Genomic DNA, 26,509 nt, shown 5'->3' with positions numbered 1-26,509 from the left:
AGACAAAGTGATGTACTTATCTGGTGAATTGAAGTTTTTCTCTTTTATCAGTGGTGACCTAGTGAACAGCAGGTTTGCTTCTCTATGGCCAGGATTAGGTCACAGAGTGGCCCAGCAGTCTGGCTTTGAACATTTCTTCCTGTTTAACAGCCCTCAAAACACGCTTTGATTGCTGGTGTTTGCTGATATGTGGCACTGTGTTTTCCAGGTCTCAAGCAGATGAACCAGGTACTCTTCAGTCTCGGAAGCCTCTGATCATCTCACAATGATACTGTAAGTGATTGCTGTTTATTATAAGCAGCTTTTTAATTGCAAGCTTGGTGCCTGTCCAGTGCATTTTATTAGTTGAAACATTTCCTTTTATTTCCCACTTGTATTGCAACCTACTTTTTATGGTAGATTTAAGGCAATAGAAGCAGTTTTGCTGTGTTTGCAAGGCCTTTAAAAGGACTGACCCACCTCTTCACCTTCTCCACCTATCTCCTTCCCCATCTTCTCTCCTTTCAAAGGGAGAACATCAGGAAGTTTAGAGATTCAGATGTGGTTCCTAAACCTGTGTCAATGAGGAAGATCTACTGTGCTGCTGGAAATGGTGTGCAGCCGCTTGTTCCTGTATTTGAGCTCTCCTTCCTCTCAGGAAACCCAGATTTCAAGGGAAGGAAAGCCACAAGTGACCCTTGTGCATGTCATTGCAAAAAGGTGTTAATCTTACTTGCATGGCTTAATTTCTTCACCTATTCCTCTACTGTGCATGTTACAAATAATGACAGCTATTACAGGCTGCATGAGATGCCCACTGAGAAATGAAGCATCTCTTTCTTTGACCCCCTGTCTGTAGTCCTAAGTCAGCAGGATTTTCCTTGTCTGGTAATATGGCTGGACTAGAGGAGGGACTGTGCCTTCTCTTATTGCTGTGGGTGAATAAATACTGGCAAAAGCCTTTCTCCAGCATTGAATCAAACACTGAAATTCATTTACTTCTTCTCTGGTCATAAATACTATGTGTCAGCTTTCTGCAGTCCACACTGTACTAACCTACGTGCAGAGATTCCTACATAAAGGAAGTGGCAAAATTGCACGTAAGGTTATTGACAGCAAACTAGTGTGACACATGAACATTGGCCAGGCACTTGTCTGTGCCTTTACTCAAGGAACACGTATTACCCTGTGGCTTTCATGGTCAATCACATCTAAACCTAAAATGAGAGTTTCGGAGCACATGTAAGGACCAGATTGGAACCGAGTATAAAGATATATATGCTGTTGGGTTTAAGCCCATAATAAAACTTGCTCAGTGCTGATGAATAATAGATGCATTTAAAGGAAATTACGATCTGCTCCTGTTTAATCCTTGAAAGGAAAAAAAAAGCAAATTTGCTTATAAATTCTCTGTAATGGTTTATTCTTTAAGACAGAACAATGGAGGCTTGGTATGAAATCAATAAAAAGGACTCATTTTATGCCCCAAGTTTGTAGCCTACACAGAAGTCTGTTATGGCAGCTGCCGCCTTTGCTAACACACCAGGGTTCGAACCAGGTTCCTTCAGGGCTACAGTGGTAATGGCTCTTAAGTCTGGCTGAAACAGGCTGGAATTCCCCATGGATCAGGCACAGAGGTGGACCTGTACCATGCACTCACCTGTGCGTTACGTCAGTAAGTCTAATATGTGCCATTCCAGTTGTAGCTCTTGTAAATTAAACAGAGAAATAAGCTGCTTTTTTCAGCTCATGCCATGGCTGAAATATGATCCAAGGCTCAGGTAGATTGCAGCTGTGATCTTGCTCCTTGGTTATGAACATACATTTATGTTCTCAAGACATGAGAGCTCCTTCTACACAGGCAAAAACTGTAAAACTGAAATGAACAGCGTTCTCTGTGTACAGTAGAGTTATTTCAAGTGCCTGAGGGTTTGAACATAAGCAGACACTGTGTTCGCGTACAATATAAGCAAGACTTCTGGGGTTTGGCATTTCAAATGACAATTAGAAATACAGCAGGCATGTTTCAGCAACTTTATGGGATCCCATAAACATCCAGAAAAGGATTCCAGACAAAAGCAGAGATTCACAGGAAGGATTGTTTGCTTCTTTTTGTGTCCTACTTTGGTTTTCAGTGGGATGTGCTGTCTCACACCACAAAACTAATGAAACAAAAGTAAAGGGCAGAAGGTTTCTCACTCCTTGGATGCTGTTATATGAGAGAAAATGCTTCTTTGGGAGTTTACAGTCTGCATGGCTCTGTTCAGGTGACAGCTTTAGCTTGAGGAGAAAAAGCCCCAAACAATTCTGGAAGGTGAAAAGCGCTTTCCTTCCTCAACACACAACAGGCACAATAGACTCCAGGCCTCTCCCTGGCACGATTTTGTGTGCCAGGATAATACCTGAATTTTGTTGGATATATTTATGTAGTAACAGGACAAGGGATAATGGCTTCAAAGTTAAACAGGGGAGACTTAGGTTAGACCTTAGGCAGAAGCTCTTCCCTGGGAGGGTGCTGAGGCGCTGGCACAGGGTGCCCAGAGAAGCTGTGGCTGCCCCATCCCTGGCAGTGTTCAAGGCCAGGTTGGACACAGGGGCTTGGAGCAAGCTGCTCCAGTGGAAGGGGTCCCTGCCCGTGGCAGGGGTTGGAGCTGGGTGAGCTTTAAGGTCCCTTCCAACACAAACCATGCTGGGATTCTATGATTTACCACAGGAATGACAGTACTGAATAGTCACTCAGCTATTCCCACTGTACCCTCCTGACAGCATGCCATGGGTTATGAAATTGTATATTATATCGTGTACCTTTAAGCAATATCATGTTTACAAATATACAAGGCACCCCTTGTGACTGTGTTTAGGCATTAACCTAAGGTGAGAAGAAGAACCTGAATCTCAGGTTAAGGATTTAATTACAAGGCCTTTCTTCCTCAATGCTTTTTTTCCTCCCCCTTGTAAACCTTTAGCAAAAAGAGATCCTTGGCTGTGGTGGGGTTTTTGTGCCTGAATTTCTCCTTAATCAATTCCTAAATCTCCAAATTTGGCATGTTGCTAATATATTGAGTGGATTTTCCTCTAGGATGGTCAGCTCTTTCTTAGCCTTGAGATGGGAGACAAACTGCAGTTTGATTTTAGGTAGTTCTGAAATCTCTCTCTTCTCTGTATGATGCTTTAGCAATGTGTTTTGTTCTGTGCATGTGTTCAAACCACATAGGCATCAACTGAACCACCTAATGATGCTCAGCCAGAACTCCTCCCCTGCTCTCCTGGGTTTCTTTCAGTCCCCTCCTCACCATAGGAGTCATACATGGCTCCTCTTTGTTTCCCCATCTCTCACTTTTGCATTCTGAAAATTACAAAGTCTGGTACAATTTTGGGGATATTTGTAGGGTATTTACTTTCTTCCTCCATGCAGAGGCCAAGGAACTCTCCTTTCTTGTCCCTGGAGACCAGCACTGGGATTATTTCTCAGGAGTCAGGGCTAAGTGTGAATTAGGTTCCTGCCTGGGTTAAGCAGCTCTCTGCATTAGTGATCCCATGTCTCAGTCTGGGCAGGAAGAAGTAAGGAAACTGTTTACTTTATCCTCCTTAGTGCACAAACCAATCCACAGGAACTGGGAACAGGCCATCTGCCAGAAAAGAGGGAGATAGGAGGTATCTTAGGGTTACATTTGTTTCCTGTGGCTGTTGCTTTGCTTTAGTCCTTTTTCCTCCTCCGTAACACAATTCAGGACTACACAAGAGCCCTTTTCCCCTTTACCTGTATTTATCTCCTTTAATTACATGATAGTTTTGCAATCTGAGTAAGGCAGATGCGATCCCATCCTGCCTTTCTACCTTGCTCGTTGTAGCTTCGTGTTCCTGACCCTACCGCAGTTGCAATGCCATGCTGTGAAGCAAAATTGAAAGGTCCTTTTTGTTTTGTTTGCCTTTTACTTTGCATTCCTTCCCTTTCCCCTGCATTCCTCCTGCTCAGTGTATTCCCAGCAGCTCTTTTTTCCCATGTGAAGGAGCATCAGGCACGTCCCCCAGGCCTTCTACTGAAACCTCCACTGTAACATGGCCTTGGGCTGGATCTCACCCCTCATGCAGGTGCTTAACACAGAATGAAGGTCAAGTCCATTTAAGAGCTATTTCAGGGGCTTAAGTGGGCATGAGATACGGTGCAATTTTAACACTCATCCTCTGTGCAGGATAAATTTGATGTTAATTGTAGTGAAACTGCTGTGGTGGAGAGTCCTAGCTCTGAGTAATGTTGTGTGCTTATTCCTTTGCAATAGCAGCTGTGTGACTTCTTCATTTATACAATCAACCTGAAACTGTCTTGATTAAATAAGGTTTGTAATTGCTGCTCTCACAAAAATCCTAAAGGGAAAAGCAGTTGCAGTATGTCTCCAGAATGCTGTCTCCAACTAGTATACTTTGCTGAGCATTGCAGATAGCTTCTGCTGTGATGGATACGTGGAGCTCATCTGAACGTGGGATGGATTTGAATAATCTCTTTCACTTGTACAGCACCACAGATTTGTTCCTTGCCTTTCTTTTGATCTTGCTTTGCCCAGGCCAGTCCCCACCACCAGGACTTCAGCTGTTTGGACAAGTATATCACAAGCCACTGCACCTCAGCCTTAGGAAATACATCCTGCTGTTCAAAACAATTCCTCACACTCCTTGACATTTACTCCTATGGGTATTTGTAGACTGTTATGTCTGCCATTACTTGTTGTTTAACCTAGCAATAAGCATTTAGCTCTGTCCTCATAAATCATTTCCCCTCAGACTGCCTGTGCTCTGAAGTATGAAAAGCCCAGACTAAGCCTAGCCTTTCAATGACTATTCCCCACAGGATTTCATTGGTGGCACAGGATCATTGCTCAAGCCATGATTTCATTCTTGGCTTATTGCATGATACTTTGCTGATTATACTGACCTAAGGATCTATATCAGCAGTTCTCTGCTTTTCTTTCCCCTGTCTTCCCACATAGCCTTCAAGACTTGTTCCACCTCTTCCCCCAGCTTTAATACCACTAATTCAGGCTGCATGTCCCTTCTCCCTAAGTGTGCATCATTTGGGAGTAGCGGAAGCTGCAAGGTGTATTCCCAGTTCCTTCCTATTCCTCACTCTTTGCTGAAGGACTTCTTTGCAGCCACAAGCTGCTTCCCAGGGACAGCAGAAAGTGGACTTCCACAGCATGTCTCCTTGGATTGGTAGCTGATGGGTGTAGCTCTCTGGAGCAGGATAAGGAAGAGTAAGTGGCTGGATTCAGACCTCCTCTTCCCACATCAGCAGTAGGCAGGCAGCTGGGCCACATAGTTACCAGGAGCATGGGGAACTCTTGCATTTTTGCCCCTCCTGTGGGTACCTGTCTGCATTTTTGGCGTGGCTTGTTTGGACTAAAGACATATGAATTTCAGGAGCTTTGTGGTGAGGCCAGAATCTGCTGTTAATTAAAGCATCCTTGAAGATACCTGGATCTTAAAACAAATTAATTGCCACAAGATATCACCAGGAAGAATTCAGACAAGCCCTCAAAAAGGTGCATTTATCCAGTCTATGAGTACACTTCCAGTGACTACAGTAAGGATTGAAAATCATTAAAGAGTTGTGTAAGGCACAGGAATGACTTCAGGCTTTGACTTCTAGGGAGAAGAAAGAAACTTCCTGTGGTCAGAGTTGCCCATAGCTGCCTATTGCAAACTTCCTTTTACTCTTTTGTTAAAGTTTTGTTAGTGGTTACAACCACAGATAGAAGGAGCAGAGGGATCCCTAATGTAGCATAGGATATCATCTCACCAGCATAGGGCGTCATACCATCATGTGCAAAGCAGAGTGTTGTATTCTTTTTAGCTGGTAAGAACTTGCTGGTAAGAATTTGGGCATTGCAAAATGCTCATGAAAGCAAGAGACAGGAAGTGATGGAAGACATTTCTTTTCCTGAAACCTCAAAAACTTTAGGTGAGCCTTAACTCTATGCACGTGTTTCTGTCCTACTTGCACATTTGCTGTAACTCCTCCACTCTCATCTCATTTGTTACTGTGTTAAACGTGGCTGATCACTGCATTGCATTTGCTTTCAGGACTCTTCCATCCCCAGCTTGGAAGAATCATCCATTTGCCTTGTAGCAGAAGACGAGTTTGGTTCTAAATTTGGGACAACTTGATGAAAAGCTGCTTCTGTTTCACCCTGGAGACCCACCCTTTAAAACTGTGAACATTCATTTTGGTCCTTCTGAAGACTGAATTGTCTTCTCACAGGAGCAACATGTATGACCACAAATGAAGTTAAATCATATAACTGTGAAGTTTAGTCCTGTTTAATGGCTTTGTTCAGTTATTCTACCTGTTCATTTATCTTCAGATAACATTAAAATCATACAAATCATTTTCTCCTCTAAAATAGAGGATCTTATAAGAAATCTACCTCTCTGCATGTTTTCTCTGTCTCTGTAGGAGTGCCTGCAGGCACTCTTAAGTTGTGTTGAATAATTCCTTTAGCCACGTTTTTCCCCCTCTGTTTACATCTCTTCAGGCACAAGGCACGCACAGAAGAAGAATTTCAATTGTAAAGAAGCAAAATCTGCTTCCTCCCTCGGATCTTCACGATCATAGCAGCGCTGGGTGTCTGTTTAGTCTGTGTAGAAAAAGCTACTGGTGTTCAGATTGTATAAGGCTTTTCGAAACCATGGCATCATTTTCTGAAGGTTTGTTTTCTAGATCCTAAATGAGAAAGAAGAAATGCAATAATCCCCTTGGAAGTGAGGGTCTTTCATTTCTGCCTGGTTAGTAGGATAGTGAAAGTTTAGCAGTAAGCACTTATTCACCAGGAAAGGTTAGTCATTGCCATGCTTTCTTATGCTCTGTTAGTAGCTTTTATGGTCTTCTTCCGGGCCTTTCTCATCAGGTCCATGAAGTCTGACCTCTCTTATGGGCTCATTGTATTCCTTCATTATATATCAATCATTATGACCCCTGTGGGAACCCCTGGAAACAGGTGCATTAAGAAGAGGGGCAGCCCTGGAACTTGCTACACATTCATCAGACTAAATCAGAAGCAAGGCTGAAATCTCTTCTGAAAGCCAGGTTAAACATTTAAAATGAACCAGAAGAGCTCTCACTGGAAATATCCATATGATCACTATCTTCTCTTCTTTAAAAAGCAGGAAGGCTGAATCAGTCTGCCTGGTAGAAGCAGTTCTGCATTAGTACTGCACAAACAAATCTGGAAACACTGCGGTTTAAGGGTAGAATAGGATCTGCAAACATACACTGTGATCCCTCAGAGCTCCTCATGAGGTGTGAGCATCTTATAGGGGGAACTATGGGACCAAGCTAATATCCTTTGTGTTGGCTGTGTGAAGCAGTTCCAGCTAGACCAGCTCCTGATCTAGTTGAAGATGTCCCTACTCACAGCAGGGTGCATCGATGACCTTTGAAGGTCCCTTCCAACCCAAACCATTCCATGATTCTGTGAGTCTTTCTGTGCTGCAAAAAACATGGGAATCCTTGGTTTAAGGTTGATCCCATGAACTGCTAAATGGCCTCATGCCCACTGACTCAGGCAGTGTGTACAAATTGGATAAGCAATGAGACATCTCTCCTCTTGAATCTGGATGGGCTGTTTTGTCCCATGACTAACTGCATGTCTCTTCACTTATGTTTGATCCAGCCTCTGCAGGAGGCAGTGGGAATTAGTTTTCTGGTTTTCCTTGGAAAGGAGTTGGACGCTGTCTTTAGCAAGTTCAATTCTCTGAGCAGAGTTGCTTAACAGTGCAATCAGAGCAGGGATTCTGCAAGAGCCACAGACTGATGGCAGTACTCTTGGTCCCATGCAGGAGAAGACGGTAGGCAGACAGATCCACCCTCTTAGCAAGCAGAAGCATATACTGTGGCTTGGTCTGCAAGCGCCTTCCCCTCAGAGACAATGCCTTTAGAGCATCAAGGGTTGAGGGAAGTGTGAGGGGGTTTCTGTCTCCTTTGCAGACCGTTTCTAAGCAAAAGTAAGAAAGCAACTTAGAATTCAGCTGACTTGAATGTTAAATAGAGTATGTTTAAAAAGCTGTGACATTTTTTTGAGTGAGGATGCATTTAAAAACTTCCTTTTTTAAAAAACCCATGTTTATACTGGGAGTTGTGGCCACAAAACTATTACAACTTCATACCTGCAACTGAAAAAGGAACCGTGTAGCTCTGAATGTCAAACGTGGCTTTAATCTGCTTCGCAGCTTGTTTTGTTTTGGTTTTCTCTGTTTCATTTCCCTTTGCGGTGTTAAGTTCTGACCCTGAAAGGTGAGGAAGTGAAGGAAATGGAAGAGTGAAATTTGGGGAGTCTGACACTGAAAAGCCAAGGGAACCATGGGGCAGCCTGTCTGGTTGTGAGATTGAAATGTAAGTGGACTCCCCAAATTAATTACTTTGGAACCCACTTACTTATGTATGTGGACTCCCTTAGGCATCAGCCTTATATTATGTCACCGAGATGGCATTTGGGCTTGATTTATGTTGGCACGAAACTAGCTATAAACTGCACATGTGTGCCCATAGTAGCCCCTTTTCAAACAGAGCATGTTTATAGAAACAGGAAACATGGCTGCAGCAGGAGTACACCGAGCCTCTGCTGTGTCAACAGCCTCCCAAATACTACAGGTATCCAGGATCTGCACGCTGCGTTCATTTTCCATGTATTTCAACCCAGTCAGTAACCTGGAACACCATTACCAGAGACTAGTGGTTGCTTGACAGAGGAAAAATTACTTATTAGGTGAAATTTACTCCACTAAAGATGCATATCTGAACAAGAGCCACAATCCACATTTTAATCTCCTGCTTTCATACTCTGTCTAATCTGTGGCTGATATTTAGTGGTGATTCTTTCTCTCTTCTTTCTCCCCTTGGAGAATGAAGACTTCTGTTAATTATATCTGATTCTGTAGTGACAGATTTATCTTGAAAGGGGTATGTGCTTTCTGAAACCTTCAGGTCATGCTCCATCCCTGGCAGTGTTCAAGGCCAGGTTGGACACAGGAGCTTGGAGCAAGCTGCTTCAGTGAAAGGTGTCCCTGCTCGTGGCAGGGGTTGGAACTGGATGAGCTTTAAGTTCCCTTCCAACTCAAACCATTCTGTGATTCTATGATGTTCAGGGAGATGCAAACTCTTCACTGTTCTTTATAGTGCGTTAGAAACAGTTAAATATATATAAGCACCATTCAAGATTTCTTCTAGGAAATAGAGAAATAGACAAAAATGAGGATCAAGAAGAGCGGAGCATTTTTGGTGTCTGAGAAAACCATATTTTTTCATTCCTCAAATGCATTTATTTGCATATTCAGTCATCAACCTGTTGAGTTGTGAAGTGCTATAAACTGGCACAAATAACCTTCTCCACGATCCACTTGGATCTGCTGTGCCTGTAGTGAAGAAAGAGGGGGTTTGTGCTTCAAGAAAGCAGCACCCTTGAACATCTTCTCTGTGACACTGATGAAACCCTTCCCAGAAGAGGAGAGAGGAAGGTGAAGCAAGCCACGAAGGCCCTGTCTTCTCCATCTGGGTTGACCTAAAGGCAGACTAAATGCACTGCACACTGCAGGAGTTCCCTTTCACAACATCCCTTTCTGCAGACTTCAAAGAAGTCTGTAACAGAGACCGTGTTGTTGTGTACACAAAACAGTCTCCTCTAAGTTTCTAAGGAGAACTGATGATGCAGGAGGAATCCTTTCTTTTCATGTGGTACACACCCCCCTCTTTCTCTCCCTTGGGAGAATCCCTATGTTGGTATTTAAACCATCCGGGAGATTTTTTTAAGGCACATCTCACACTGGGAGTTGGAAGAAAAAAGATCTTCGTGTCGTCTTGGAGAGATGGAGAGGAAATGCATGTGAATCCTAAAGCCCAGCTGCTAAATAAATGCTGTTTGTCAGAGAAGATTAGCTTGAAATAGAAACTAGTACTAAGACTTTACAATGGATATACTCTACCTCTTGCAACTTTAGAGCTGACAGAAGGTCATTGCTCATAGGAGCACACAGTAGCACATTAAGCTATAATATGAACCAAGTAATGCAGAGAGTTTGGTCTGTTCTCACATCTTACTGAAAACCAGCAGTAACTGTGTGTTGCACTTCTTGCTCAGTGGATAGAGGTAATCTCAGAGACAATATGAGCAGGCTATAGGAGCAGGGCTACTGTATTACTCACTGAAGACTTACACTCCCTTTGGAGATGGTATGGGAATGTATTTCTACCAGGGAAATACAGTTCCCACATCAAGTGTCTCAGACTTGCATATTTACTGATTGCAAGTCAGATTAGTTTATGAAAACATCTGTAACCTACAGCATGAAAACCAGAGCCAGACAACCTGCACTTGGGGTTTTGTTGCATGAAATAGTCCAAGTCTGACTGTTGAATGTAGCCCTGCTGAATGTAGACCATGTGGTCCTGGCATGGTCGCTGTTACTAGTGTAACTAGTGTTACAAGCACTAGTCAGTGGCTGTGGTGCTCTGTTGGGCATGAGCTTTTTAGCTTGTAAGTAAATGCTTAGTTTGAGTTATCATAGAATCACCATAGAATCCCAGATTGGTTTGGATTGGAAGGGACTTTAAAGCTCACCCAGTTCCAACCCCTGCCATGGGCAGGGACACCGTCCACTGGAGCAGCTTGCTCCAAGCCCCTGTGTCCAACCTGGCCTTGAACACTGCCAGGGATGGGGCAGCCACAGCTTCTCTGGGCACCCTGTGCCAGTGCCTCAGCACCCTCACAGGGAAAAGCTTCTGCCCAATGTCTAGCTTAAATCTCCCCGCTTTCAGCTTAGAGCCATTCCACTTTGTCCTGTCACTGTCCTCCTTTGCTGTTTAACATAGGGGCGTACTGTTGTGTTTGGGACAATATTGGAACAGAATAACAGGCACACTTCTCAGAAGAACTGGGAAACAGATACTGTTGTGCTGAGTGGGTGTCATGGGGGAGGGTTTTTAACTTCCCTGGATTAGTGCCCAGCACAGCAGTAGATGGTAGGAAAAATCATGTCGGGAGAATTGCATGTTGAGTCTTTGTGGGTGTGAGTTGAGGACACCCCACAGAAGCCTGAAATCCCACCTCTGTAGGCATAGGCAGCATGGTTTGCAGGAGCTCTCTGCTAGCAGAAAGGGCTGTAGTAACTGCCCTGTCACAGCAATGTCCATGCAGCAGTATGGCCTTCTGATGCAAAACTGTCTGTTTATTAGAAATGAAAACATTTCTTTCCCACAGGTAAGAAAAGGGAGTTTCCCTACAAAAGAAGTGGTGAATGTGGTAAAATCTCTAGCAGTGTTCAAGGCCAGGTTGGAGAGAGCCTTGGGTGAGATAGTCTAGTGTGAGGTGTCCCTGCCCATGCAGGGGGATTGGAACTGGATGATCTTAAGGTCCTTTCCAACCCTAACTATTCTATGATTCTATGTTCTGACTATTTGAAAGAAATGTTTCCTTTCAAATTCATTGGCCTTGTTTCTGTTAGGGCCTACTGTTCCCATTTCACAGAGGTCCACTGCCTCTGAAGGACTGGCTTCAATGCAGTTCATTGTGATGAGTAAGTTACTGGCTGTGATGTTTGTGAGGACGCTGAAAGTTAGGAGATCTCCAAAGGTGCACATTGGAAGGTGTTGGAAACCACTTATTTTTGTGCTTTAGCTGTCATCTGAAATAGAACTCATTGTGCCTCATGTCCGTGTGTATTTGTGTAGTGGGAGTGTGGTTTTAACACCAAGCTTTATTATAACCCCTGACAAATTCTCAGCTTTTATAATCTTCAGGCATACCAGTTTTTCCCCCCACCCTGTGTGTACTTGAAATTAATCCACATGATAAATGTAGAGTGGTCAGAACAGGATATGAAACAGGAACCTCTGGAGTGAGCGTGAGTAGGACACAGATGTAATAGCCTTCAAAAGCACACGCTGTTGCTGACGTTTGTCAGTAAAGGAATGGCCTGGGATCCCAGTCCAAGCAGATATGTTGCAATAGGCAGAGGAAGAGATCAGCCTTAGTGTCCCTTGATGGCTTCTCCTGAAGATCTGAGGTTATGCCAGTTGCTGCTCCAGCCGCCAGCTTTTGGCTATTGTTCCAGCCTGGATCTGGAATGAAGCATTTCTTCCCAGCCCTGATGTGTTCACAGTTTGGTGTCTGTGAGGCAGAGACTTGATGTAAACCTGGATGGGGGAGCACAGCTTCTTATAACTGGACCTTGCCTCTATTTGCATCAGAATTAACCAGAGGGAAAAACAAGGTTTATGCTCTTTTTGAATGTAAAGTGTAGAAAGTGAAGAGATTCACACTGAGATCTGCCAGCTGTGTTGGCCACAGGGGTTTGTGCAGACCACACTGCACATTTGCCCCACAGTATCTTACAGTACAATTCAGCTCCAGCCGCTGGTCCTGTGTAACCTCCTCCCTGCCCTCCCCCAGATCCCTCCATCTTCCTTATCTCCAGTACCCCTCATCTGACCCCTCCGTTCCTGGTTTCAGAGTGTCTCCTCCAGAAGCTGGACAAATCAACAGATCTGTCAAGAGATGCAGGAAGGGAACCAGGGGTTATCTGGTCGTGCAGGTTATCTAAGGGGTTGCTCTCAAGAAACAGTATCTGTGAGCAGTACAAGTTATTCCAAGCCGGAGACAAGTAGAGGCTGCGCCTGAGTTCCTCAGGGCCAGATGTCTTGTGGATACGAGTGAAAGATGAGAACTCTGAAAATAGTGGTAGAGTCACCCTGAAGCCAGAAAGAGGTGCCTGAGATTGAGAAACATGGAAGGAAAGTTATCTTTTTGGTATGTATCTGGGGACTCTGAATTAGCTTCCTTGGTAAGGAAGAGCTTCCTGGAATTCTTCGACCAGTTTTATACCCAGAAGGGAATTATTTGGCGCTGGATTCAGCACACACATGGGATTTCACTTTGCAGTTAAACTACCCTGTGACAAACCCCCTCCAAAATATCATCAGCAAAGTTCTCCTCAGATACAAACTCTGGATCTGCTTCCAAGTTGGACTCCTGCTTGCTCATTCCTCAGCTGGGTTTGTCAAAACTTCACAACATTTAGTCTTGCTTTTCCTTGCAGTGCTGAATCACTCTGTGATTTGAGTGAGAATTCAACTGTTTGTTACTGTAAATGTTGCTAGCCCCTGTCTGAAATCCAAGCGAGAACCCCTGCAATGTCAGATTGCTCAAACCCGAGGTTTTTCAAAGTGCTTTTATCCTCAAGACTTTCATATGTAACACTTGCACGTATTTTGCTTTCTCTGTCACTTGTGGTCTCTTTCATGACACCATGGGAGTCTGAACTGGGGCAGGATCAGGCACAGAAAAAGCGTGACCAAAGGAAAAAGAAGTTTTACTGGTTTGAAATAGATTTTTCAATGTAAGAGGTGACTCTTGGAAAAGCAACACAGCATCTCAGTCCTGTAACAAATTGTTGGATTTTTCTGTCAGCCTGAGCCCTTTTTGGTTGTTTATAATGCATTGTTTGGGGTGACATGGTTTAGTGGTGGTCTTGGCAGTCTTGGTAGTGATTGGATTTGATGATCTTAAAGGTCTTTTCCAGTCTAGTTGATTCTATGATTCTGCACTGATCTCTAATAGATATTTAGAGACTTGAGGTTTTAGCTGTATAGTTCCTTATTTCTGCCCCTAGTCAGGCAGGAAGCACATAAAAGGTGGTTGGAAGAGATCTATCGGTACCCATAGAAGTTGAATGGCAGTGCAGATGTGTAATGCACCTTTCCCTGAGCAAAAGATGCTCACCTCAGGCAGGCAGAGCTTACACCCACTGAAATCCCAGAGGAACATGCAGTGACATGAGAGCTGACACTGGGAGATGTGTTGGGGATCCCTGCACATCCAACCTCAGTCACAGTTGAGCTACAGCCTAGAGAACTTCAGTGGCAGAGCTGCAGCTTTATGGCTGGAGCAGCAATCAGGGCACACCAGTGTATGAAGTGACTGGTGGGGTATGTAACCACCATAGGGATTTTGCTGGGTACAGGGTATTGCACAAATATACCCAAAGCCATAATTTGAAGGATTATACTCATGCACACAGAGGGAAATGGAGTTTTCAGCATTCTTTACGGGTGATGGAACACAAGCCAGGAAGAACACTGTTGGGTTTTCTGATGTCAGTGTGAGCTGACAGAATTGGCAATAAGGAAAATTAGCCCTCAATTATAGGCTAAACAAGTTTAAAAGAAGTCACTGAGACATAGCTGGTACAGAGCCCCATATTGCTGGTGTTATTTTTGCCTCTCAGAAACAAGACATGCTCAAAAGTCCTTAAGCTGTTCCCTCTCCTTCTCCCTCCTCTGTTGGAAAATTAGTCTCTTGTCACATGTAAGAGCTGCACAAGGAACAGGAACAAAACATGTAGGTGTTCTAATTAAAGTCATTAAACAACATGCTATTTGTTAAGCACATCAAGTTCTGGACAAATTCACACTGCAGCTTTTCTGTTTCATGTGCCCAGGTGATAAAGAACATCCATGGGGAATAATTCCATATCTTGCCTTGGATCAGATCTTGACTGAGATTGAAAATGTCACTGAGACATGTAGTGAGACTATATGACCACTGTTTCTAATCACCCTATAATTAGAAGGGGGGTTTGTTGGTGATACGTATGCTGAGATGATCTCTGTAGGGCTAAGACAAGAGTTAAACTCTGCTTTCATCAGAACAGACAGTAGTTGATAAGCCACAAGGTGAAAAATGTTACATTCAGTGGTTCTTACAAAGGGCACTGTTAATGATACAGAAGCATTTAATGGTAAGAAGCCTGTCCCCCCAGATGTTACAATGGAATGGAAATACTTTTCTTCAGTTATTACATTTTGTTCTTCTAAATAATCATTCTAACTAAATTATTTCTGAATCTTCTTTGATCTATGGTATCATGTAATTATATCATGTAATTATGATAAATGATGAAGATTAAATATTAAATGTTATATATTCATATATATAACACAGCACTGGTTTTGGCAGTGTTAGTTGCCATCAACACATGTCCATGAGGAAGCATCCAGCCCTTTGGCACTGTTTATGCACCAAGGAAGTCTGGGACCTTCTCATCTTGTGGTTGAAGGCACCCACTAATGTTGTACTTCATATGCACTCCCACTTAGGTTTGAGTCTACCTACCCTCTCCTTAGAGTTTTTAGAATGCCATTACCCGGAATGATGCATCACCCACATAAAGAGGGAGGAATTCAAATCAGATGGGGAGCAAAGCTCTCTCCACTGGGAACAGGAGGAGATTGGGCTTCTGGTGATGGGAGAAGTGGGGGAGGAAGTGAAACCGCTGATAGGGAGAGTGGGGCTCTGTGGTAGGGAAGGATATAGATGTAGTTAAGTGGGACCAGGATGTGGGAGCAACAACTAACAGTGGGGAAAAGGAAAATGGATGTTCATCAAGCCCTAGCCATAGGAGGAAAATGGAGGAAAACACAGTGATGGGAGGGGAAAAAAAAGCCTGGCTTTTTCCATGAGGATACCCAGCCTATTTGGAATAACACTTGTCTTTCTGGTTCATTCCAAAATTGAAACCCCTCTCTGGAAGAGATGATGTACTTCTGGCCATATGCATACAGGCCACAGCCATGGTTTTAGCAGTGCTATCACCTCTGTGAGTTACAGGACACCCTTTTAATTCATTCCTGGAACTGGGAACCACTGGTGGCACCTGGCACACATCATCCTCTGCCTGCTCTTTGATTGCATTGACTGTAGCACTGAGAATCCCAAAGCAAGAGATGGGAAAGCTCTGCAGCAGGAAAAGAAGGATCAGGGGAAAGCTGATAGTTGGTTGAGGGTGTTTTCATTATAGAGCTATCTTTAATGGATACTTTGCTGTATCTCTCTTGCTGTGAACTGAGCCATTGCCCCTATTGCTTGACTTCACTACAACTTGATTGCAAGATGCAGTTTTGATCCCATCATGTTTTGGATTTGCTCCTGACCTGCTTATCATTCTGAGGGAGGGTTACTGGAAAGGGTGCACTGGGAGATGGCCACCAGTGCAAATGCTATCATGACACAATCCAAGGCTCTAGGGATAAAATGGCCTATACTTTATTTTAGCATATAAGCATGACCACAATTGTCTGTGTCAAGTATCCATAGATAGGCTTTCGCAACGTGTTCCTAAGATGCTTATGAAAAATTCCTTTAGAGTGATCCCCATTTCTTCTTGTTTGCAACTCCTGAGACTGCAGATGGGCTGTGCTTTAAGTCTTCGTGCAATCGAGTTTAAGAACTTCTTTTTTAGACATAATCACATACCCCCAGGAGCTGGATCTCATTCAACATGCAGAATAAATCACAACTCTTAGTAGGACTGTACCAGATTGAAGAAGTCCAGAGAGGAAATGTCACACATTTGTAAAATGCCTCACTTGCACTAGTTGCTCTTTACTTATATGTTTATATATTTATATTTCCTGCAAAGGTAGTGCAGACGTACAAGCTGTTTTCTTTCGATAGAATCAAAACATGTCCATTCCTCCAAGTGAAAGAGTGAAATCAGATTCTGATCGCTAAATATGGACAGCTTTACCATCTTTTATCTACTGCTTCTTTAGGGAGGACAAAGGGAAAATACCTGCTCTTCATTCTGCAGTGAAACTAGAAGCCAGCCAGAACATTGAGCGATCTGATCTTCCAGTCTGAAGTGTGTCTCCTGCCTCTGGAGCAGAGAGGCACTGACTGAGCTGTCCATGCTGTTTGGCTACCAAGGAACTTTCCACATCTCTGACTGCCCCTGTTTCTTGGTTCCTCTCTATTCTGAGGTGGTTCCGAATGCTTCTTGCATATGGTCTCTGTGCTTTGAGATAACATGTGAACAGGAAACTTCTTGATTATTTTTCTTCCTGTTAGTTGTTGGGGAAGTCTTCTCTTTTTTTCCCTTCTCAGATCCACATGACTACCAGAAGTCGAGGAGCAGATAGGTAAGCACTAAAAACAAACGCAGCAGAGCGAGCCATCTGGTGTGTGGAGGAGGGCTGACTCCTACAGCTCTGATCTCAGCACTAACGTGTGGCATCTGTGCGGGACTGGGGACCGGGATGTGCAGCACAATTAGCCACATGAAGAGCTGGCATCTAAACATCCTGGGGGATGAAGTGCCTGATGCTCAGGCAGATTTCCATAGCAGACTAAGGAGCAAAAACAGCCCCAGGGCAGTGGGGAGAAGTCTTGGGACACAAATCTCTGTTCCTCACTGGAAAACATTGGTCATGGGCATCGTTCTCTGCACTCACATTGTGGTTTAAGTGTTGTTGTGTTTGTTCCTGTAAAAAAATGTCTTGACAAAAATGGCAGAAGTGGTTACTCTGCCCAAGTCAGTTTTCAGCTTCCACCCTCAATTTACCTGATGGGCAGAGCATTCCCTAATGGGATGAGAGGAGGACAGAAATTCCTCATGGTTGCTCTTGTGTGAGCTTCTTCAGGTTGTGTCAATGCCAAGTAAATTGGTTCACAGTACCAGTGTTCCTGAAATCTGAAAGTCTTGTAGACAAACCAGCCTCAGCCCAGTGTTTCTCCATGCTCTGCTTCACTGTGCAGCAGCTGACTTGAGATGAACTTGCTGACTCCTCACACATCCATTGGGCCAAACCAACTGAGCTTCCAAAAAAATGCTGCTGCTTCTGCTGTCTGCTTTAGGGTTGTATTCACCTCTTACTCTAGAGCTGCTACTGAGAGAGACCTTCAACTCTGGGAGTGAAACCAATGGTTTCCAAGGTTAGGACAAGATGAACTCTCACAGAGCCAGCAATAAAATTATGGGTGCATGGAAAGCTGTTAGGCAGTGATCCCTACTCTGTGTAAAGTCTTTACCTCCTGGTTTATCTCCCCTTCTTAGTGAGACAATAACCTAAGGATATGCCTGAGTCATAGAATAACAAAGTGGTTTGTGTTGGAAGGGACCTTAAAGCTCATTCAGTTCCAACCCCCTGCTATAGGCAGGGACACCTTTCACTAGAGCAGCTTGCTCCAAGCCCCGTCCCACCTGGCCTTGAGCACTGCCAGGGATGGGGCATCTTTGGGCAATCTGTGCCAGCAAAGAAACAGAAGTGAAGGGGTAAGTAGTTCATATTTACAGCAAGCTTCAAAGATGTAAATGGCTAGAGCTGCAAAGTTATTATCTGCCACTTTGGAAAGACACTCCAGGTTCTGTGGGATTCAAAGCAAAGTAGAAAATTAGGCTGTTTATTCTACAATTCACTGGAAAAATAAGTTTCTGTAGAAGCTACCACTTCAGAGGTATTTACATTTCTCTGCTATGAAGCATCTTAAGAAAGAGCATTCCCATAAATAGTAAATAGAAGTTGTTGTGTTTGGTATAATAAGCTACTATTTACAAAAGGCTGTGTAGGTTCTAAGTATTATGATGGGGTTGTTGTATAAACCGTGGATCCATTGAATATATTCTAAGGGACTCAAAACACCCTGTAAGAAAAATGAGATAGTGATGTGTAAAGTAATGTGTAAGAATTCCTTTGTGCCCTTCCAATGATGAATCTGCACTCAAACAGAAGATTGAATTAATATCTCTGGCAGAGCTGATTCTTTAAAAGTCCATTTATGAGTAAGGTAACAAGAAAAGCACTGACATTTTTAGCTGTAGATGAGGTGCTGCCCATATATGCATGTGCTGGCATTTAGAATTTGGGTACATGTTACTGGTACTGAGCTTTGCAGTTTCCTTCAGCTCTCCAGTTGTAAGGCACCACATGCGTATATTGCTCTTTATTAGTGAAAACTGAATAAATAGAATAAAGAAAACACAAATAACATTTCCTGTGTTTGCAATGCTGGTGAGAGAAGTAGATTTGGAAAAGCTGATGAGCAGTGGATGTGTATCCCTACTTCCATCCTGTGTCCATAGTTTTCAAGGAATAGATTAAGCATTGCAAGAGTTTTAAAGCTTCCTTTCTTGTATATGGGGCCATCATGATAAATGAGATTACAACCCACAGAGAAACTACCTGCTAGTGTCTGCAACCTCATGCTGAGATTGATGATAGAGAACTCAGGTTGTTGCTGTTGCATACAGTAGAAACTCTCCCAAAGGGAGAAGGTCTGGATCTGGTATCATGTCCTCATTCATCACATGCTTGCTTATGCAGAACAATGATTAGAATATGAAAGAGGAAAATTTGATACTGGTTTAGGAGAATGGACCACCTACCAATGTCCTGTCTTGAGGGAACTGGTCATCATAGATGCTTAGGGAAAGAAGTTAAGGAACAGTGAATAGCTTTGCTTCCTGGGGTGCCCTCCCAGCATCTGGCAGACAGCCTTTGTCATGACTTGTTGGGCTGGAGGTTGTATCCAACCATTTAGTATGCATTGGTAGACTGAGGCCTCGGTGAATATGATTTCACACTGAAGAAGTGTCAAACAAATACTGTCAAGATGGAAATAGGAAGGTACCAAGTACTGAGCACACCCCAGCTTCCTCAGGAAAGCAGATTCCCTCAAGAGTATTTCTTTGAAAACACATCTGAAAGATTCAGATGCCTGAACATCACTGATGTCTTCTTTGTCAGTTGGATACTTTGGAATGCATTAACCAAAGCCTTTAATCAGCCCAGTAGCAATGCAGGTCTATGCTCCAGATGGAAATTAATCACTCCTTTGATAAAGAATGGCTGAAATGGTTCTTGGTACCAAAATACCTATTGCTGCAAGTTCAGAAGTAAAAGCTGCCAAGGTCCCAGTATCACCTATTCAAGGTAGTAGTTAGAGTCAATAAACAGCCAAATGCAACCCCCAAATAGCAGCCTATAAAAAAGGAAGGGCCAGGCTGCTGATTCCTAAATTGGGTTTGTTCTCTGGCAAATGACTGAATTATAGCCCTTAATAACAACGAATGCAGCGTATCGGTGCTGTCTTGACCCATTTACTAAATCATGGTGTCTCTCCCATGTCTTTGTTTGGTTGTTTTTCTTGCCCAAGACTTCTCAGAAGCCTTGAATGCAAGACATAATAACACAGATCCTGCCCTGGTAGCAAATTGTGCAGTCTTTTGTTTCAAGCACACAGCATGCACCCAGACTTGCTCATAAAATATCCATAGCAAAATCATGCAATGCCTGTCTCTCTTATACATTTTTAAGAGCTGTGCCCTAAATCCATTTAAAGACTGTCAGGCTTGAACAGAAGAATAATCCCTCCTACCATATGGGTGAGAAAGGAGTTGGGATCTGGTAACTGGATATACAAAATGAAACATATAAATTTGCTGACCACCAATTTTCTGCTATGAGAACACAGTATCTCCTGAAATTCCGTTCTTTTGTCTAAATTGTTCAAAGCTATTTTGAGTTAAAAAACAGAGGAATCTTGTACATTAAACATGGAGTTGGCATAGTGAGAGGTCAGAGAAATAGAACTGTACAAGAGCCAGAAGATGGCAAGGACTATGTGTAGCGATAGAAGGTGCTTTCTGATTTCAGGACAACTAAGTTAAGAGAAAGGTGTCTTTATGGTAGAGTCACAGAGTCAGAGAGTGGTTTGGGTTGGAAGAGACCTTAAAGCTCATCCAGTCCCAACCCCCTGCAATGGACAGGGACCCCTTCCACTGGAGCAGCTTGCTCCAAGCCCCTGTGTCCAACCTGGCCTTGAACACTGCCAGGGATGGGGCAGCCACAGCTTCTCTGGGCACCCTGTTCGTTACTTTTCAGCTGTGAGGTGGATGCCCTCACTTTGGGACTGAACCCTGGAAATCCAATTCTATACATTGGAAAAAAATGGCCTTCATTGTTTTACCCTGAAGAGAGAAGCAGGAAACCTAATGACATCCCACGAAGCCTGGGTAGATGTTCAAAGGAGGAGAAGGGAATGAGCCACTCAGAATGAAAGGGAATTGGGTGTCTGCATCCCTAAGGCTCTTTATGAAATTACATACTACATCTCTTGCCAGGAGTCCTCTCATCTGATCATTTCTATAGCATTGTAATATATTTAATTTGGAAAATTCACACTCCACCTATGTTCCAGGTACTTTCTTTTCCTATTCAATGTCTTGCAGCTGAGAATCACTTGCAGACGCTTTCAGAGTACATTTTGCTCCTTAGACATATCTGGGATCATCCATAGGATTTCAGAGGTATAAATGGGGCTCACAAGCAGTTGGTTTTGCTCCCATGAAAGCTTGGAGTGGACTAGGAGAGGATGGGGACATTGCCTTTACTAGGAGCTGGGTGCTCCTGTCACTGCCTGGGATTGCAGAGACCCTTGCACTTTCCAAGGCCCCTTCTTCTTAGGCAATGTGTACCTCTGTCCTGAGGTAAGTTACAGCAACAAATGGTGTTGGTATTTCTTGTAAAAGCTTACAGTGGTATGGAAATTCAGATTCAGATGAGCCCCACTCAACCACCACCACAGGTGGATTCCTTGGTGGGTCAGAAGCTCCCTCGAATCCAAAAGCCATATGCTGTGTTAAACGAAGCAAATAGTAAACCTTCATAATGCACTCTGGAGAGCATTGACTGTATGCTATGAATCCACTTTAGTTCAGAGATGCATCATGTATTAACCTCACTGGTTGTTGGTGTCACTCTTCTGAGGTTGGTGGAACTCCTTGAGTGAGCAGAGCCAGTGTTCTCTATAGAGAAACAGGCTAGAGGACAACATAGCTTCCACGTAGCCTAGGGCTGTACTGTGAAGAAAATCCCTGTGACAGAATCTTCAGTAACTCACTTTTCACAACTTTAAAAACAAAGCTTACTGTAAATGTTAATTTGGGATTTTTCTATCTTGGTCATCTGCTTTTTAAAATGACTTCTTACTAGAACTGTCTTTGGAGCTTGTGATTCCCTTTTCTACTTTCAGTTTCCCTTCTGTGCTGCCTTGGCTCTAAGTGGGCCATGGTTTTCTGAAGCTGTAGCTGTGATGGTTGCTATGTTCTCCTATACAAGACCTCTGTTCAGAATGAAAACTCAAACAATCAAAACCCAAATGACCGACCAGAAAGTAACCTAACCAAAATCTAATTCTTTTCCCCACACATTTAAGTTACTACTGTCAGGACAAGTTTAACATACATGATATAATTGCTTCACCAAGATACTGTGTTCACACTAACCATACTTGTGCCTATTTTGAGGTTGTGTAGGGGGTGTGCATGCACAGATCAACTTGAACATGGGATATGTGGATATTTGACCATACCTGGAGGTGGTGAAGTCTGCACAATGATAGTCTGCTTCCTTAGTGTCGTGGTTTAAAACCAATATCCTCACAGCTCATTCACTCACTCCCCCCCTTGCTCCCCCGACTCCCGGAGAGTTAGAAAGGAGAATCCAAAGAATGTAGCCCCCATGGGTTGAGATAAGAACGGTTTAATGGCTAAGTTATAACACAAATCACTACTGCTACTACTACTACAAATAATAATGATAAAGCAAACAACAAGTGAAGAGAATACAACACCTCACCAGCCACTGACCCATGACTCACCTCACCCTGCCTGACTGAGCACCGACTGATACCTCCTCCATCCCCCCAGAACTCCAGCCCTTCCGAGTCTCTCCCGGTTACATCCTGAAATACCTCTTTGGCTAGCCTGGGTCAGGTGTCCTGTCTCTGCTTCCTCCCGGCCTCCCCTCCTCCCTGGCAGAGCATGAGCTCAGAAAAGGCCTTGGACAAACCAAACATTTGAGCAGTAACTCAAAACATACTTGCTATCAGCAACCGTTCCCAGCCCGAAAGTCAAAACACAGCACTGCACCAGCCAGGAGAAAAATGACTGCTATTGCTCAAACCAGGACACTTAGTTTGCTTGTTTTAGAAGCAGCAATCTCTGTCTTGCCTTTATGTCCCTGGACCCTAAGTAATGTCAGGAGGCTTCTGTGTTGGATGTGACCTCTGCTGAGGAATTACAACAGGGAATTTCAGTGAAGATATGAATCAAAGGGTAGGTTCTGCCCCCCTTCCTCCAAGGGAGTGATCCCGTATTCCCTGGGAAGTGCCACCCCGGTGGTTTACTTTCCATAAGTCAGTAAGTAGGGACCAAACAGACGTAAATGTGGGGAGCTGTGTCCCATGTGCTGTGCAAACGCTCTGCTGTCTTGCAAAGCTGCACTTGCCATGTTGGGCTTGGCAGCTGCCTGAAAATAGCCATTTCCTTCAGCTCTGGTGTGCCTGTAACAATCTTGAACTTGTTGACCTTTGTGCCTATTAATTATTGATATAACGTTGCATTATTTAGGCTTGTTTGAGCAGACAGATACATTATGACCAGACAGAGGTTTGCCAGACAGCCTGATGGATAACATCCTAAAAAAAGTCTCCAGTTGCCTTGGTACAACAAAGGGCTGTAACTTCATTCCCTTCCCCTTACCCCCTCCCCTTGCTGGCAAATCACTGCTTAAAACCTTACTAGGAATCTGAAGTATAATAGTGATCTCTTCAGACAAGGGGCTTCATCTTGACTGTGTTGGCTTTGTGGTCCCGATGCTGGTCAAATACACAGAGGAAGCTTCTTAACCAATCCTCTGAAGCTGTGTTTCTTAAGACACAACCAATTGTTTTGTTTTTCAAGCCCTCGCCATGGAAAGGAGACCTGATTTCTTCCTGGTTGCTATGAGCGGTATTGCAACACTCCAGAGACCCAGACACAGCTTGGTGTGTATCTCCCAGGGAAACCTGCCTTTGATTTCTCTCAAACCCCACCGCAGTCATTTTGTCTATGGATCCAAGAAAAAGGCATATCACAACGAATTATCTGGAATTTAAAGCATGGATGTGGAGCAGTTCTGAACCTTTGGAACTGCAGCATAGCTTCAGCTGAAGCAGGAAGGAAGGAACACAGTCCTCCGTGGCAGTCCTATCAGGATTAGGAGTGCAGAGTGCATCACAGGTGACGAGCAGCACTGAATACATGATGAGCTTGTGAGTGCCTGCGTGCTGCCTCTTCCCTCTCTGCTCGTCATGCTTTGCTTTGTTGCAACCTGCTCTGATGTCAAAATCCCACTGCTAGATACGTTGTCTCTATGAAAGCAGAACAGGCGGAAAAAGAGGAAGGAAAGCAGAAGGAGGAGGAGGAGGAGGAGGAGAAATTCAGTCTTAAGTGTTATAAATCTGACAGCTTGTTTGTTTTCCAGGAGAAACAGTCGGGTTTAGGGAAACAATTTCAGACTCAGCAGTTGTTTTCAAAGGTGATCTAAAGCCAACTTCTTCATGTCGTGTGGGTCCTTACTGCTGCAGTTGGGCACGCACCATGGGGTTCTCAGATGCCTTGGGGGGGCTGTACTGAATTCTTTCACCCTCTGTGTAAAAGCCAAGTCAGATTCCCAAATGAGACCCTTCTGTCTCGTTTCTGATTCACTGCTACAGCACAGCAGTGTCTGAGTGCCCAGGGAAGCTCCCTTGGTTCAACTTCAACTTGACCAATGTGTTTGACCCCATCACTCAGGGTCATCTCTCTCTTAGGCTCTCCTTACTGTGTGGCCACACTAGTATTTTCCCTGGATTCCAGGAACATGTGCTACTCTTCCACAAACCAGGACTTCACCCTCAAAGCTTGTGTTCATTTCCCCCATTCAAGCACACTCTTTCCCAGAGATCCAGCCTTGTTCAGCAGGAGGGGATCTGTTCAGAAGAGATGCTTTAGGTTTGTCAGAAATGATTAACAACAGACCTGGACAAAACAGTAAATGAGGAAACCTGCACTGGTTTCCTCACTGCTCTGTGGTGTATTGTGGATCTTGGTCAGCATCTTTGAGATGTCCAGGTTTCCCCCAGCTCATGGCTTCTCACACAGTTTATGCAGTCGCTTACTCTTGCTGATCTTTTGTTGTTCTTTTTCCAGACTGGTCAACAAGGTACCATCATCTTTTACCTCCTTTGTCATGTATCTCCTTCATCCAGTGTGTCCATCAGTGCTATCAGGCAATACCAGCCCCCCACTAGACAATCAGTTCCCACCTCTTTGAAAGCCCTACTTGAAAGATGGTTTTCTTGAACCATCTCTTTTTTCCCAGCACTTCTCCATTTGAATAGCTGAGCATCACAGTTTAGCAGCTCTCCCTTCTAGTCCTGGATAAGATGGAAGAATTTATCCTGCTGCATGTTGTGGGTTTTATCTCCATGTAGGGGCAGGGAAGCAACTAACTCCCACACTGCAATTGAATTTTAAGCCTGACATGAGTACATGTGCAAAATGCAAGTCCCTAACACTGAATTCACAGACTCCCTGTGGACTTTCTGAATTATTTCAGGCTAGTTTACTGAAATTAAATTACATAAAAGCCATAGAAACCAGCACATTATTATGTAAAAACTCCACAAAACAAGTGCTGTGATTTTAACTGAGTTGAACAAATAAAACATTAAGTGTCATTTGTGTTCAGGGCCATGTGTTAGCTTTCAAAAACAGAAAGGAAATCAATGAACCAAGTCACACAAAACATGTGTCTGCAGAATAATGATAAAACATATACTGTATCTGGACATCTTGTGAGGGTGGTTTTAATTCTTGCTGCTGTTGTGGCTGGAGGCTTTTGCTGTGCCAAAAAGGCTCTGCTGTGTTCATGGGGTTTATTCCTACTGCATCAGGAATAATGTAATCCTCTTGCAATAATGTTCTGAGTCCTTCAACTGAGACACCTTCTTGAGGATGCTGAAACCTCACGGTAGGACACCATTCAGTCCTGTCTGTGATACCCGTCACCTCAGCCTGCCCAGGATATGAAGGAGACTGACCTTATCTTTGGTGTACAAACCCCTACCTTTAGAGACCTAGAAGTCCGAAGGAAGGGGCAGTGTGTGACCAGCTGAATTTAAGCACTGTTATACCAGAATTTCTGTCACTATGCTCCTAGAGTTGTTTTGTTAAAGCCATATGAGAAGCCTGTTATGTGGCAGGCTGCATTTTGGGAAGGGAGGCTGCTGTGGTGGCTTTGACCATGGCAAGGAGACTCTCTTGCAATATATGGGATAGGAATGCACTTGCCTCCCTTGGCATGTTATGATTCATGCCAGGATTAACCAAAAAGGCACACTCAGAGGTATTAACCTCTTACCAAAGGTCTCTTTGGTAACTAAAGATCTTTCTGTTCCCAAGATTCATGCTATCATCTGCCTGAACTTGTCTTCTACAGATGCTGCTGCAGCCTGCATCCTGGTCCCATGTGAGGCTGCTGGAGTACAGGCACCTGTATCCTGCAATCCTGCCATGGCATCTTTGTCATGCTCAAGGCAGGGCAGTTGTGCATTTCTATCCGTGTTCAAGGCATAGGCCAAGAGTATGACATCTTCATTAGGTTTTTCTTGCCAAGCATGGTTTCATAATGTAGATACATGTGTTTAGCTGTCAGCTTGATTCTTGCAACAAAAGGAAAAGCAAACGAGTAATAAATAGAGAAGTTGCACAAGCCAACCTTTAAATAATGGCATTGGGTGGAACACGTGAAATAGGAGCTGTGGCTACAAAGCAGATTACTGCTTCCTATTTCTCCTGTGAGGGTGATAGAAATTACAGCTATTTAAACTGCTGCAGCAACTAA

General features: G+C 43.7%; 1 protein-coding gene across 5 annotated transcripts in view; it reads left to right on the top strand.

Moving 5' to 3' along the window:
- The window catches only part of FGGY (FGGY carbohydrate kinase domain containing), a 329,262-nt gene that overhangs the window by 87,939 nt on the left and 214,814 nt on the right, over window positions 1-26,509 (top strand). For all 5 annotated transcript variants that reach the window (XM_034063471.1, XM_031050950.2, XM_031050943.2 and 2 more), the window contains one exon: window positions 209-273. The gene's annotated coding sequence lies outside the window, so the exon portion shown is untranslated. The remainder of the gene's footprint in view (window positions 1-208; window positions 274-26,509) is intronic.

Source organism: Melopsittacus undulatus, chromosome 6 (assembly GCF_012275295.1).
Source record: "Melopsittacus undulatus isolate bMelUnd1 chromosome 6, bMelUnd1.mat.Z, whole genome shotgun sequence".
Lineage (NCBI taxonomy): Eukaryota > Metazoa > Chordata > Aves > Psittaciformes > Psittaculidae > Melopsittacus > Melopsittacus undulatus.
This window is presented reverse-complemented; position numbering and strand designations above follow the sequence as displayed.